The sequence below is a fragment of the Felis catus genome, chromosome A1 (genome assembly GCF_018350175.1).
Source record: "Felis catus isolate Fca126 chromosome A1, F.catus_Fca126_mat1.0, whole genome shotgun sequence".
NCBI lineage: Eukaryota > Metazoa > Chordata > Mammalia > Carnivora > Felidae > Felis > Felis catus.
This window is the reverse complement of record NC_058368.1, coordinates 134,268,275-134,282,882: the sequence shown is the minus strand read 5'-3', so window position 1 is coordinate 134,282,882 and position 14,608 is coordinate 134,268,275. Positions and strand designations below refer to the sequence as shown.

Below are 14,608 nucleotides of genomic sequence, written 5' to 3'. Positions count from 1 at the left end.
ATTCAATATACAAAAGTCAATTGTTTTTCCGTATGAGAAAACACAACTTTAAAAAAGAATTCATTTATCATAGTATATAAAAATAGCAAGAATCCAGAAATAAATCTTATTCAAGGTCTATAAGACATCTATAGACAAGAAATTATGAAACTTTACTGGGAAATACTAAGACAGAAAGGAACAAGAGACTCACCACATTCATAATTTGGAAGATTTTGAAAAGATGTCAATTCTCCCCAAATTGATTTGAAAGTGCAATGCACTTTTAAAAATACCAGAGAGCTCAGATGTGTGTGTTTCCTTTTTTAATTTGATCAGTTACTTTTTTTTTTAATTTTTTTTAACGTTTTTATTTATTTTTGAGACAGAGAGAGACAGAGCATGAATGGGGGAGGGGCAGAGAGAGAGGGAGACACAGAATCGGAAGCAGGCTCCAGGCTCTGAGCCATCAGCCCAGAGCCTGACGCGGGGCTCGAACTCACAGACTGTGAGATCGTGACCTGAGCCGAAGTCGGACGCTTAACCGACTGAGCCACCCAGCGTCCCCAGTTACTTTTAAAATTTATTTAGAAATGCATACAATATAGAAATACCAAGACTAAAAATGATACTCCTGAATACAAAAGAACAATACAGGAGGACCTATTTTAGGGTATTTTAAAATATTTAAAAATATTTTAAACCTATAGTAATAAGGACATTGCGGTATCAGCAGAGAAAATGGCAGCTCGATAAAAGAACAAGGTAGAGAGCCCAGAAAAAGACTCATGAAATGTAAATGTTTGGTTCATGAGAGACTTGGCACCAAAGATCAGTGAGAAAAGATGAACTTCACAATAAATGTTTCCAGAACAACTATCTGTATGAAAAATTATTTAAATTGAGCACCTACCTCATACCATATACAAAGATCAATTTCAGCTGGATAAAAGAGCTATGAAGAGAAAATCCATAAAACTGTTAAATGTTGGTTTATTTTTGAGAAAGAGAGAGTGCAAGCTGGGGAGGGGCAGAGAGAGAAAGGGGGGGAACAGAGGATCCAAAGCAGGCTCTGCGCTGATAGCAGTGAGGCTGAGATGGGGCTCAAACTCATAAACCACAAGATCATGACCTGGGCCAAAGTCAGACACTCAACTGACTGAGCCACCCAGGTGCCCCAAATCTATAAAACTTTGAGAAGAAACTGTAAGAGAATTGTCTTTCAACCTTGGGGTATAAAAATAATTCTCTTTTCCTATAACATCTTTATTAAGATATAAACAAGACACCATAAAAAACATTCTTTTAAAGTAGACAAATCAGCTACTTTTAGTATATTCAGAGTTGTACAACCATCCCACTATTCAGTTTTAAAATATTTTAAATTCCACCCCCCAAAATCCCCTTTACCCATTAGTCATCACCCCATTCTCTCTTCCTTCCAGCTCCTGGCAGCCACTAATTTACTTTATGTCTCTGTGATTTGATTTCTCTGGACATCTCATTTAAAAGGAAATGGGGGGGGGGCACTCATGGCTTAGTCAGTTAAGGAAATGACTCTTGATTTTGGCTCAGGTCAAGCCCTGCATGGGGCTCTGGGCTGACAGCCCAGAGCCTGCTTGGGATTCTCTCTCTCTCTCTCTCTCTCTCTCTCTCTCTCTCTCTCTGGCCCTCTGCCCCTCCCCTGCTTATGCCCTCACTCTCTCTCTTTTTCTCTTAAAATAAATAATGTTTTCTAAAAATAAAAATTTAAAATTTAAAACTTAAAAAAATAAAAGGAATCATACAAGATTTGGTCTTTGGACTGTCTTCTTTAACACAGCATAATGTTTTCAAGATTCATCCATATTGTAACAATCATGTATCAGTAATCTGTAATCAGTAATCAGTAATCCACTATATGGATAGACCACATTTTGGTTATTCACTCATTAGTTGATGGAGATTTTGGTGGTTTCCACTTTTGGCTTATGAAAATTCCTGTATAACTTTTTGTATATACATGTTTTCATTTCTCTTGTGTCTTCATTACCTACGAGTGGAATGGGTATGTTACTTGATAACACCATGTTTAACACTGGGAAGAACCACCGACTTCTTTTCCGTTGTGGCTACATCATTTTAAGTTCCAACTAGCAATATATGAGCATTTCACTTTTTCCATAAACCTGCAACATTTGTTATTGTCTTTCAAAAAATTTTAGCCATCTTAGTGATTGTGAAGTGCTATGTCATTGTGGTTGTGATTGGCATTTTTCTAATAACTAATAATGTTGAGCATTTTCACGTTTTTATTGGCCAGTTGTATATCTTCTCTGAACAAATGTTTTCTTCAAATCCTTTGGTCATATTTTTAATTGTTTTTTTTTATTGTTGACTTATAAAAGTCTTTTATGTATTCTGGATATAAGCTTCTTATCAAATATATAATTTGCAAATGTTTTCTCCCATTCTGTGGGTTGTCTTTCTATTTTCATGCTGGTGTCCTTTGAAGCACAAATTTTTTTTAAATTTTGATGAAACACAATATCTTTTTCTTTCCTTTGGTCACTTGTGTTTTTGGTGTTATAAATAAGAAACCATGGTCTAACCAAAGTTCAGAAAGATTTGTTCTCTTGCTTTCTTCTGAGAGCTTTATAGTTTAGCGCTTACAGTTAGAATCCTGCTCTATTTTGAGCTCATTTTTATGTATAGTGTGAGGTAGGAATTCAAATTCATTATTTTGAATGTGAATATCCAGTTTTCCAGCACCATTTGTTGAAAACACTGTTCTTTCCCCATTAATTGGTCTTAGCACATCTGTTAAAAAACAACTGACCATACATATTAGGATTTATTTCTGCACTCTCAATTCCATCCCAGTGATCTGTATGTCTATTCTTATGGCCGTGCAGTAGCGGCTCAATTACTACAACTCTGTAATAAGTTTTAAAAATAGGAAGTGTGAGGGGGCGCCTGGGTGGCTCAGTCGGTTAAGTGTCTGACTTCAGCACAGGTCATGATCCCATGGTTTGTGAGTTCGAGCCCCACAACAGCTCAGAGCCTGATGTCTGCTTCAGATTCCGTGTCTCCCTCTCACTCTGTCCCTACCATGCTCACGCTCTCTCTCTCTCTCTCTCTCTCAAAACTGAATAAACGGTAAACAAAAATTTTTATTAAAATAAAAAAATAAAAATAAAAATAGGAAGTGTGAGGGTGCCAACTATGTTCTTCTGTTTCAAGATTGTTTGGCTCTTCTGGGTTCCTTGAAATTTCACATCAGTTTTAAGACAAGCTTGTCAATTATTGCTAAAAATGCAGCTTGGATTTTTATGGGGATTGCACTACATACGTAGATCGTTTTACAAAGTCCTATCGTCTTAACAACGTTAAATCTTTCGATCCATGCACATGGAACATCCTTCCATTTATTTATGTCTTAATCAATTTCTTCTAATAAGGTTTTGAAATTATACAACTTGTTTTTCTTTTGTTAAATTTATTCTTAAGAATTTTATGTATGTATTTATTTTGGTGCTCTTGTGGGTGGAATTGTTTTCTTAATGTCATCTTCTTTGGTAGTGCTAGGGGAAAAAAAAATGTTTCACTTCTTTTTCTTGCCTAATTTCCCTGACTAGAATCGCCAATACAATGTTGAATAGAAGTGGCAAAAAAAGACATCCTTGTTTTGTTCCGGGCCTTAGGGAGAAAGCATTCAGTCTTTCACCATTAAATGTGAGGCTAGCTATGGGTTTTTGTACATGCACTGCATTCCTACTTTGTGAAAGATCCACAGAAGGATTCGTGAAGTAGACACAAATTTTAGTACAGTAGGAGATTCATCAATTTGACCACATTAAAATGAAAACTTCTGTTCATTGACAGACATCAGATATAAAGAACAAAAATAAGAATCATGGAGTTTAAAATATTTGAAACATTTGTTAACCAAAACATAGCTACTTTCCATAATATACAAGAAGTTTATATAATGCAATTAGAAAAGGGTAGACAATTCAATAGAAAAATGAGCAAATGATTTCAGCAGGCACTTCTCAAAGGAAGAAACCCAAACAGCCAGTAACCCAATGAAAAGATGGTGAATAAAAAAGAAAAAACTTAGAGGCATGAGAAGATTACCACTACTCACCTGTCAAGTTGGAAAAGAATAAAAGTCTGACAGTACTTAACATAGGCAAAGACAAATGCATCAGTAGCTATTTTACTGACAGGAGTGTAAATTGTTACGGCAACTTTAAAAAAGTGTTTATCATTTCCTGGTAAAACTGAAGTGTGCAAACACGGTGATCCAGTAATCCCACTTTTATACGTATATACCTTAAAGATATGTTGCTTCTAGATACAAAGATTCATGTTTAAAAATGCTCATGGCAATACTCCTCATAGTTACCAGATACTTGGAAGAACCATACATTTACCCTTAGTAGAACGCACATATAAAATGTTTTATGTTCTTACAATGGGACGCTACATTGAAACAGATCTGAATTTGTCACAGATATGTAGATAAACTTACAAATGTGTGTGCAGGAAAAGGCAAGTCATAAAGGGCAATTACATTATTCAATTTACATATAGTTCAAGAGGAGGCAGTACTAATGTAATTTTGAAGAATGCGTATACAGGTAGTAAAAAAAATATAAACAAAGAAAAAAGTACTGGAAAAGTCAGTCAGGGTCAGAGTTACCGTAAGATGCCAAAAGTCATTTTGTGATGACACAGTGAAGAGAGAGAGTTAAAGGATATAAGTGAAATTCTGTGGTTCCAGTAAACGTTCTAGCTCACGAACCGACAGGGTTATATGGGTGTTTGCTTCACAGACAAATGTTTCCAAGCGCCTACAACCTTACACAATTTTCTGCATGCCACATTTTATAATAAAAAGGTTTAAGTCGATAAACAAACACATTGCTTTCCCCTGATTACCTTACACCTGCCTCTGACTTACCTAATCTTGCTTCTTATCAGAGATCGATGTTTACAAAATTTGAAGCTTAGAAAAAAATGTGAAGTTTTCAAATGGGAATTTGGCACTGAAATTTCACTGAGAAAACAGGTCAGACCGAGCTGTTCTGTTTGAAATGAAGGATGAGAGACAGGGATCATAGTTTACTCAAGTATCTCCCTTGCACATCCCATTACCCAAACCAGTAACACCTTCGTGAAGCCCTACAACTCCAGGGCATGAAGAGTTTGGAAACCACTATTAAAGACTGTTGGTGCAGGAAAAAACCCTGGGTTTCATCTAACTTCATCTCTTCAGTTTACAGAGGGCTTTACACATGCCCCAGGCCATCCATCCAGTTTATGGCAGAGCTGGGTTTAAAGCCAGATTTGATCATTGGCGGTACATTTATTTTCACAGCTTAGTGTTTCAGTGAAGTAGCACTGAGAGTCACTCATCTGCTATTTCTAATGTCTTCCAGAATTTTTCTCTTCTTTTTTACAGAGAGAGAGAGGGAGAGAGAATGCACATGAGTGGCGGAGAGGGGCAGAGGGAGAGAGAGAGGGAGACAATCTTAAGCAGGCTCCACGCTCAGCTTGGAGCCCAATGCAGGGCTGGATTGCATGACCCTGATATCGTGACCTGAACCGAAGTCGAGAGTCAGATGCTTACCTGAACGAGGTGCCTCTTCCAGAAATGCTTGTATAACAGCTAGTTCTATCAGCAATGCTTCAACAATAAACCAACTTTACGCAGATGTATATAGATGTACGTGTATGTGTGCATTAATAAATATACATATATACTATATATCACACATATAAAATACATATTATAATGCGTATTTATGTATATATGTATCCACAAAAAATAAGGCCACTGTATAAAATTAAAATCAGTTGGCCACTTTAACCTTAATGAGAAAAGCAAACAAAGGGAAGCATTCACAGGGTGGGTGAAAATCAGATTTGTTTCTTCTCTATCAAGGCAAACCAAGATGAAATAGTTTGAACAGAGCAAGGTGAAAGATTTAAAACACTACCTATCAGAAGAATCTCCCCATATTATGAGTGTCAAATGTAGAAGTAAAATATATCACCTCTTTTAGGGAAAAGATTCCAAAATTCTTTTATCTGATGGTTTGTAAGATAGGATAGATTCCTTTGGGACTTTCATAGTAACTGGAAGCACAGAACACTTTCTTCAGGGGCATTTTATGCGGATCTGTAAGATTCAGGTTGCCACGGGGGTGCAGCCACAGGGCCAGCCTCGCCTACTCCCAGTCCCATGTGGCAGCCAAGGAGGTGCACCATCCACACCGGCTTTCAAGAAAGAACTTGCCAGTTAGCTGTGAACAGGAGCGCTTGAGCCAAGGTCATGCTCTTCCTTGGCAGGATGTAGCCAAATCTCAGCACCACAGGATCAGGTCACCCTTTCTGACGATGTGGGATGCCTCCGTGGGGAATTTTTGCGCCATGGCACCTGTGGGCCTGGCTAAGACCCTCTAGAGCCATAGTGAAGTCTGAAGTCCTTCCTGCCTAAACCTCCTTCCCTCCCTTTCTCCTTTTATAGGTAACAGACCTACATCATGGCCTAAAGGTTTTCACTGCTTATTCTTGTTGCTTCTTCCTTTCATCTTTCATTACCATTATCCCCAACAAATCTCAGGCACTGTGAATTCCATGTTATTATCCCAGAAGACCCATCTGACAAAGAAGGGCAGAGAGGCTCTGATCACTGCAGTCTGTGTTCTTTCCTTTCCTAAGGAAAAGGACACTGCATATTATGCAGTTGCAGAAAAGAAGAAAGTTAATGTCCTTCATCATGATATATGCAAGTTAGATTGAAGGGAAAAAACAGACTGGTGTGCAGAAATAATCTGGAAAGGGTCCTGTTCACTCCACCCCATTTATGACTTCTCTGTTCTTTATAAGATTTAGAGAAAAGGGGAATAAGAAGTACAGGAGACCTTAAAAATCTCCCTCTCTCTTTTTTTTTTAATGTTTATTTATTTTTGAGAGAGAGAGAGAGCCAACCCACATACGCACGCAGGAGTGGGGCAGGGAAAGAGAGAGAGGGAGACACAGAATCAAAGCAGGTTCCAAGCTCTAAGCTGTCAGCACAGAGCCCAATGCGGGGCTTGAACTTACGGACTGCGAGATCACGACCTGAGCCGAAGTCTGACGCTTCACCAACTGAGCCACCCAGACGTCCCTCTCTCACTCTTTATCAGAGGTTGGGAGAAAGAAGCAATAGGGAGAGTGGAAGCACTCCTAGAGAGGGCTTTCGAAGAATATCTCATCATTCGTTCCTGCTGAGCTTCTGACCCTGGCAGTCTTGCTGCACCCAGTGACAACCTGTCTCATTCCATCAGCTTCTTTTACCTTCCTGAGATATCCTTTTTCCAGAGAAGTATCAGAAAAGTCCCACTCTGGGGTAATCAAGACTCACTGATGCTTACTCTTCTGAGAGATAGGACCGTATTCTCTTTCATCTGGAGTGCTGTCGTTGGTAGCCGTTAGCTAGGAGTGGAAATCACCTTGTGCAGGCTTCCTCTGAATAAGCATGTTTCTGGCTCCTGGTCGTTCAGTGTTATTTGTCTGTCTTCTTGGCCTCCCTGCTCTCCCTGGAACTGTGCTAGTCCTTCTGGTCCACTGTGTTGGTAGCTTTAGTATGTGTCACACCCCACTGCCCGGGATGGTGTTGGCAGATAGCTTCTGATTTTAGAATTTGATAAATGACAGTGTGTTTACCTAGACAGTCATCAAGTTTGGAGGAGCAATGACAAATCATCTCAATTGACACGGTCCAGTTCAAACGCCACCTCTTCCAACTCTGGCTTCATTGAACATTGAAATGTGGATGGTTTATTTCCTGCCCTATTCATTTGCCTGTCTCTACTTTCTGACTCTTATTTTTCACTGCTATGCATTAATAATAATAATAATAATAATAATAATAATAATAATAATACCTTGAGATTTAAGGTTAATCACCCCAGGAGCTGTAATTTTGCATTCTGATTGCCTGCTCACCCATGGCTACTCTTAGATCTACTTGTAGAAATCTTGAAGTCAGAATTAGCCTCAATTGTGGCTTTTTCTCCGGTGCCATTGGGATTGATGAAAGGGAGCCCACTGAGCAAAACAATGCAGCAGGTACATCTCCTTTTGCCTGTTAAAAATACTTAAAGCATTCTCTAACCCTCTGGATTTTGGAACTCCCTAGATCCCTTTCCCCCAACACACCACACAGGCACACACATACACATATCTTGGGCCCCCTTCTCTCTTCTAAAAGTTCCCCATACCCACACCTGTGTGACTCTTATATTGTCTTGTCTCTACCCAGGCAAACTCTAACCACTTTTAGATTGATTACTGTGGTCTTTGGTCTTAAGCATTTTTGTACCCTAGGGACCTATCTCAACAGCAGAATCATGGTAGGCATAAAATATTCTAGGAGAAAGGAAGAGAGGGAGGAACTAAATCAATCTAGGGTATGTTTAAGATCTAATTATGCAAGTAAATGTACACAAGTAATTTAATGTTTCTAAACCTCAGTTTTCTCATCTGTAAAAGGGAAATATAATAATGCCTTTAGAATATTTATTTTCTATTGTATAAAACTCTGTATAAAATCTAAAATGAGAATTATTCTTAAATCAGAAAACAATGGGTTTTCAGCCAAAACAGGCTAACCTTCCTAGAAGTAAGTATTAAATATCCGTTTGTGTTAAAAGCAATCCGTTTTGCTTTAAAGGCTCATACTGTGGGATGCATGATCCACAATGAAATTCCATTTCATTCTCACCCTTACCCCTCAAGCACTTTATTTTAGCTGTAGATTTTTATTTATATAATAAATGTTTGCATTTATGTTCACCATGACAGCCTGAGTTTTCTCAACCATTCGTTCAGGTTGACTTCAAATACATCTAGATATTTTGTGGGTGAAGTAATTGCACTGACATTATAAAGTAAAATCTCCCAGAAAGAGACTGTTTAGACTTGTGTATGTGACCTATTTGTTGAATTCTCCTGGAAGGTTCTATGCCAGGAAGAAGAATTTTTTTCTCCCTACAGATTAAATCAAATATATGTTGCCAACACATAGACACAGAGCCACCATCCAGTAGGTTGACTCACTTGAATTTATAGTTATCATAAAGTCATTTGGAAAAACAAACTCAAGCTGTTAACCAGTGAGAACTAATCCCAAATTCAAAATCCAGTTCGTGAATGGGGCTACACCACTGTGGCCGTGAACATTTGATCATGTACATGTTCCCCTGAAGGCTGCGAATGACAAGCCTGATGGAAAGGAAGGGGGAACACTGGGCCTACAACACTGCTCACCAAATGTGCTGACTAAAGAGAATGAGCGATTCCGTCTGGGACCCAGAGTCTTTGGCAGCTCTCAGGGTAGTTTCTGCCTTTGGTGGCAAAACAAAGTTTGGGCTTTTTTTTTTCTTTCATTGTTTTTTGAAAGGAGAGGAGTATAATCATTTTTTAACATTGGCTCCTTTGTGTTAAAGACAGTCTGTTAGCACACATTTTCAGATTTACTTCAGAAAAGAAACGAAATAGAAGTGTGGATGCATGTTAATTACCCAAAAACATGGTGCACCAGATGGCCACTGAGGTCTGCTTCAGTCTAGTAGGTAAATAATGCTTCGCAATCCCTTTGTCCTTCTGAAAACTAAATTTTCAATTATTTTCCTTCCTATTTCTGCTAATGTAGGAAGTAACCAAGGGCAACAGAAAGCTCCATTTACGAGTGGACCAGAGGGGGTGAACACCAACATTTTTCTTCCTTTTGCTAAATTATGCAGAATGATTGGGTCCAGAAGAAGTCAAGGAAAATGCCCCAAAGCACAGAATCAGGCCTTCAGTCAAAGCACAAACACCAGAAAAAACAAGCTTGTTTTTTCAAAGCATATGTAATGTTTCAGACCTTGTCTACCTTATTGATATAGGTGTAATGATTTTGACATCAAGATTCCCCTCACTAGGCTGTGTAATGAGCCTTCTTCTCTGACTTACAGGAGATTTTTGAATCAATTAGGTCACTATATACAGTCATGGTCCATTCTAAAAAAAACAAAACTTACACTTGTAAAATGTCTTTCTGCTGAGTTGGGTATACACAATAAACTCTGCATGACATTTCAAATACTACATTTCACCTCAGTATAGTTTGAAATACTACATTTCACCTCAGTGTGTTCCATGGTTGGAAGCATTAACTTCCATAACATGTCTGTAACTTAAGGGGCAGAGTAGTATGTTTGAGATAGTGGACTTTGGTTCTTCCCTCTCTTGTGGTCCCCTTCCTTTTCCCTCACTAAGAAGGTAACCGGCTATGCATCTGGTGCTCCAAATGGTAGATGTGACCAGTGGGAGAGCAGAAATAATCTGCAAGAAAACCTAGGGGCTCAGTGTATAGACCAAATATCTGGTAGAATCTGGGAAGAAAGATCTAGGGAAAGAGTCCCATATCCTGGCACACATGCAATTAGGGAGACATCAGACAAGATGGCACCATGTACGTAAGAACCGCGACCTGCCAGTGGGACTAATGATGATGGATGACTCAGGGAGGGCCAGGCCAGAGCATGGACAATACAGCCACTTCCTGCACAGTGAAGGACAAGTTCCCTTCCAGAACAAGCTTTCACATCATTTATGATTCCCACATTTACATAAAACTGGAGAAAGAAGCAGGTAGAGGTGGAAGAGAGACCTTCAAATTGATGGAGGTTATTTCTACCCTACTTGGCAGAACTGGTCTCAAAATAAAAATCAGATGGAGCTTGAAGGAAATAAAAACTTCATTTTGTGTAAATGAGTTTGCTGATTGAGGGTCATGCCTTTAACTTTTACAAAGCCAATCATGAAGTTGGGAGAAGGCGAATAAGGAAAACAGAAAGACATTTCCTAAATGAACTCAGGACAAATGAAGATAAGCAAACCAACAACCCTACTGAGAGAATTCTCATGATTCAGAGAACTGGCCATGCTACACATGACAGTTCTCCGTACGCCAAGAGCTTTGCCTACCTTAACCGATCCGCTCCTCCTAAAGCTCCGTGAGGATGGCAGGACTATTAATTTCCAAGCCACAGATAAGAAGAGTCATGGTCATAGAAGTCAATAACTTGCCTAGAATTCAGAACTGGGCTAGTAGGAAGTTAAGAGTGCCAAACACTGCATCAAACTCTGTGCTATATTGCACCCTTAGTGCAACGAACAGATGCAAAGTAGGAGGGGTGATTTAAAGTACCCTCCTCTTGCTTCCTCATCTGCCTTGGCTCAGAATCCAAGCTCAATCAAGAGCTAGGACCCAACCCCTTCAGAATGCCATCTGAAACTACAGATTCATCACAACCCATTTACTTCTTTCATTTCCACTCTCTCCATGGTGTGATCAGGGCTAATTACTTTACTTCCCAGTAAAACTAGCATGTTTCAAGGTCTTACAGTAAAACGCCATGCAAGTAAAAAACAGGTCATAGAATTAAACACATCTCTCCCTTTGGAAATTTTCCACTTATCTGAAATGAAGTGATCAGACAATCCTCATTTTTTCCAAATATAAAAGTGTCAGTTTTTTTAAAAAAGAAAATGGGAATGAGGGATGGGTATCTATGGGATTGTAATTCAAGAAAATAAAAGAATTTTTCTTAAAAAAAATTAAAGGTTATTCGTTGGCCAGAACCATGAATGAACAGAACAAATGAGTGAAATTTCCTTTCTTTGTACGTTTTTGCTTTCCTCTCTGACATGGTGATATTTTTTTGTATTTTATAGAAATTGACCAAGTTTGAAGTAGCACCTCCCTGAAGATGGAGAATCTCATAAGACATAATGGATTCAACTTCCAAGTGACCAACTGACTGGCTCCATTTCCAGAATAGAAGCCAAGTTTTGCTTTAATATAAAGAACCAGATAGTTTCTTAACAAAGGTTTCTGCCTGGTAATCCAAAAAGCCTTCTCCAGTCTCTGGTTTAGTTTACCCAAAACACACTTTGTTGTTTTCCCCCTCATAATAGCTTGCAGCAACATGCCATATCACTTGAGTCTTCCTCCAAATGCAAGCTCACCTTACCGACATGGGCAGAGTTTTCCTCCTCCTATACTGGCTGCCCCATTCTAAAGTTCCTTTGCTGATTCATTCTCCTCTACTTGATCTTTACCAGTTGGGATTGCTCAAAGTTCAACATTTGGCCCTCTTTTACTCAACATTTTCTCTCCAGATGATTTCCTCAACTCATTACTTTGGTTACTGTCAGAACAGCAGGGACTACTAAAGTTATAACTCTCTAGATCAGACCTCTCTCTGATCTCTAGGTCCCTATGTCTACAGACCGCTAACATTCATGGATTGCTCACCAAGTGTTATGCCAAGTGCTGTACATGCATATTTTTAATTTAGTCTTTTATACATTTTCATACTTTACTATTTGCTTTGTTTCTAAGTATGCATGTAACATACACATTCCTATAAAACTTTAAGGGATTAAAAAAAAAGATGACGAGTCATCTCAGCTCACCTACAATTCCGCTTCCTATACCACCTCATCTCATGCCCACACCATCAAGTATGAACTCTCAATCTTCACAACAACTCAGTAGAGGTAGTGTGACTGTTACTCCATTTTACAGATGAAGAAAGTGAGGCATAAGAAGATTTAAAAACTTGTCCAAGGTCTCTTGGATAGTAAGTGGCAGAAGATGGATTACACATTCAGATTCATCTTACTCCAACACCTTCACTATTTATTATAGTTTTAATTGTTTTTTAACGTTTATGTATTTTTTAGAGAAAGACAGACAGAGTGTGAGTAAGGAAGGGGCAGAGAGAGAGGGAGACACAGAACTCGAAGCAGGCTCCAGGCTCTGAGTTGTCAGCAAAGAGCCCAATGCGGGGCTTGAACCCACGAACCGCAAGATCATGACCTGAGCCAAAGTCGGACGCTTAACTGACTGAGCCACCCAGATGCCCTCCACTATTTCATTTTTATTCTGTTACTTCACCTGGGCATCTCTCAGAAGGCATCCCAAATTCAATTGTCCAAACTTGAACTCACAATGTTTCTGCCTTGTACCCACTCACCAAGCCTAGTCCTTCTGGTGGCTCTTAATGCTAGCAAATGACACACCAAATACCCATGTGTTCACTGAGATAACCTGAGGTTATCCTTAACACCCCTTTCTCCTTCCTAATCCACAACTAATCGGTCACCAAACTTTGCTGAGGTGGTTCCTAAATCTCTCTCGGATGTGTGAGATTCTATCAACACCTCTTGACTAAATCTGCTTCCAGGCTTGACATCTTTTAAATCAACCTGCACACAATCACCAAATGGACCTTCAAAGAATGCTCACATTGGGGCATGCCCCTCCCCTCTTTAAAGTCTTTGGTTTTCCTATTGCTTTTAGAATCAAGTGAAATATCATTAGTATGGCTTCCAAGGCCCTCTTCAGTCCAACCTCTGCCTCCTTTCTTAAAGGTGTCTCTACCCCAGTCACACTGATCTTCTCTTAGTTCCTCAAATAAGTCATCTTCCTTTCACCCACAGAATCTTCACACATGCTCTTCCCTCTATTTGGAGTTCTGTTTCCCTCCTTCTTAACCAACAGTAGTCTTTTCAGTATACAAGCCTCAAGTTGCCCGGGTGAGCCTCTACTGCCCTCTTTATGTATTTCTTGTACTACTCTACTACATTCTCATACCATTTGGTACTTGCTTTCATCACTAAAGAGTTAATATACTGATGTATACATGTTTTCTCTACCACACAATAAGCTACAGGAGGGTAAGGACAGTGTCTGTCTCACTTATCCCTGTGCCTGGAACATAGAAGGCTTGTAGCAACTTATGAAATGAAACTTGGTATGACGTTTAGTGAGTAGCCTACTTCATTGGCTTTCAAGTCTCCATTCCTGGAATATTGGGACGGTGGCACAAGTTTAGAAAAACGTTACCTCTTTTAGGCAAGTTGGATTCACTGCCAGCAAGGTGGCTTCTGGTAAGAGTATTCAGAAACAGTTCAAACAGTTCAAGGAGTTAGAGATGTTCTCCGATGGATGTCCCTAGGGAACAGAAAGAGGGCACTTGAAATCTTGGCCTTCTCCTTTCCCTCTCCTCTCAGCCCGAGAATCGTCAGAGGAAGTCTAAACATTACTGGAAAATCTTTTGCAAACTCGCTTCTCTGTTTATTTCCAAATAGTACTGTTTTAATTGATTCAAGTTTGCGGGATGGGATTCTAATTTCAAGACAACTCCCCAAACAATTCACCACAGAACAGAACATTGGAATTATGGTAGGTATAATGAAAATGCCACTGCATTCTAATATTGTCTCGTCCTCCATTGCTCCCACCCACAATTGGTTTTTTCATACCAACAAAGACACAGCTGTATGAGCAGCAGGCTTCCATCTGTGGTCTCTTTTGCACTTGCACCATGCAGATCTGGAAAAGCAAAAAACGTTCTTTACTTGATTTTACGTTTTCCATCATTTTGCAAGTGCAGAAAGAAAGAAAGAAAGAAAGAAAGAAAGAAAGAGCTGAAAGATCCTAGATCCTTGGGGGCTTTCCCTAAAACTGGCATTTCCAAGAAGTTCCATAGTCATTAGTTATATTTCTTTGGTCTTTCTAACGAATGTCATTGTCAAG

General features: G+C 39.2%; 1 long non-coding RNA gene across 6 annotated transcripts in view; it reads right to left on the bottom strand.

Annotated features, from left to right (window-relative positions):
- The window catches only part of LOC111561368, a 336,303-nt gene that overhangs the window by 65,104 nt on the left and 256,591 nt on the right, over positions 1-14,608 (bottom strand). For all 6 annotated transcript variants that reach the window (XR_006600596.1, XR_006600598.1, XR_002743899.2 and 3 more), the window contains 2 exons: positions 14,335-14,404; positions 13,916-14,023 (listed from right to left, as the gene is read on the bottom strand). This is a non-coding gene — a long non-coding RNA (uncharacterized LOC111561368). The remainder of the gene's footprint in view (positions 1-13,915; positions 14,024-14,334; positions 14,405-14,608) is intronic.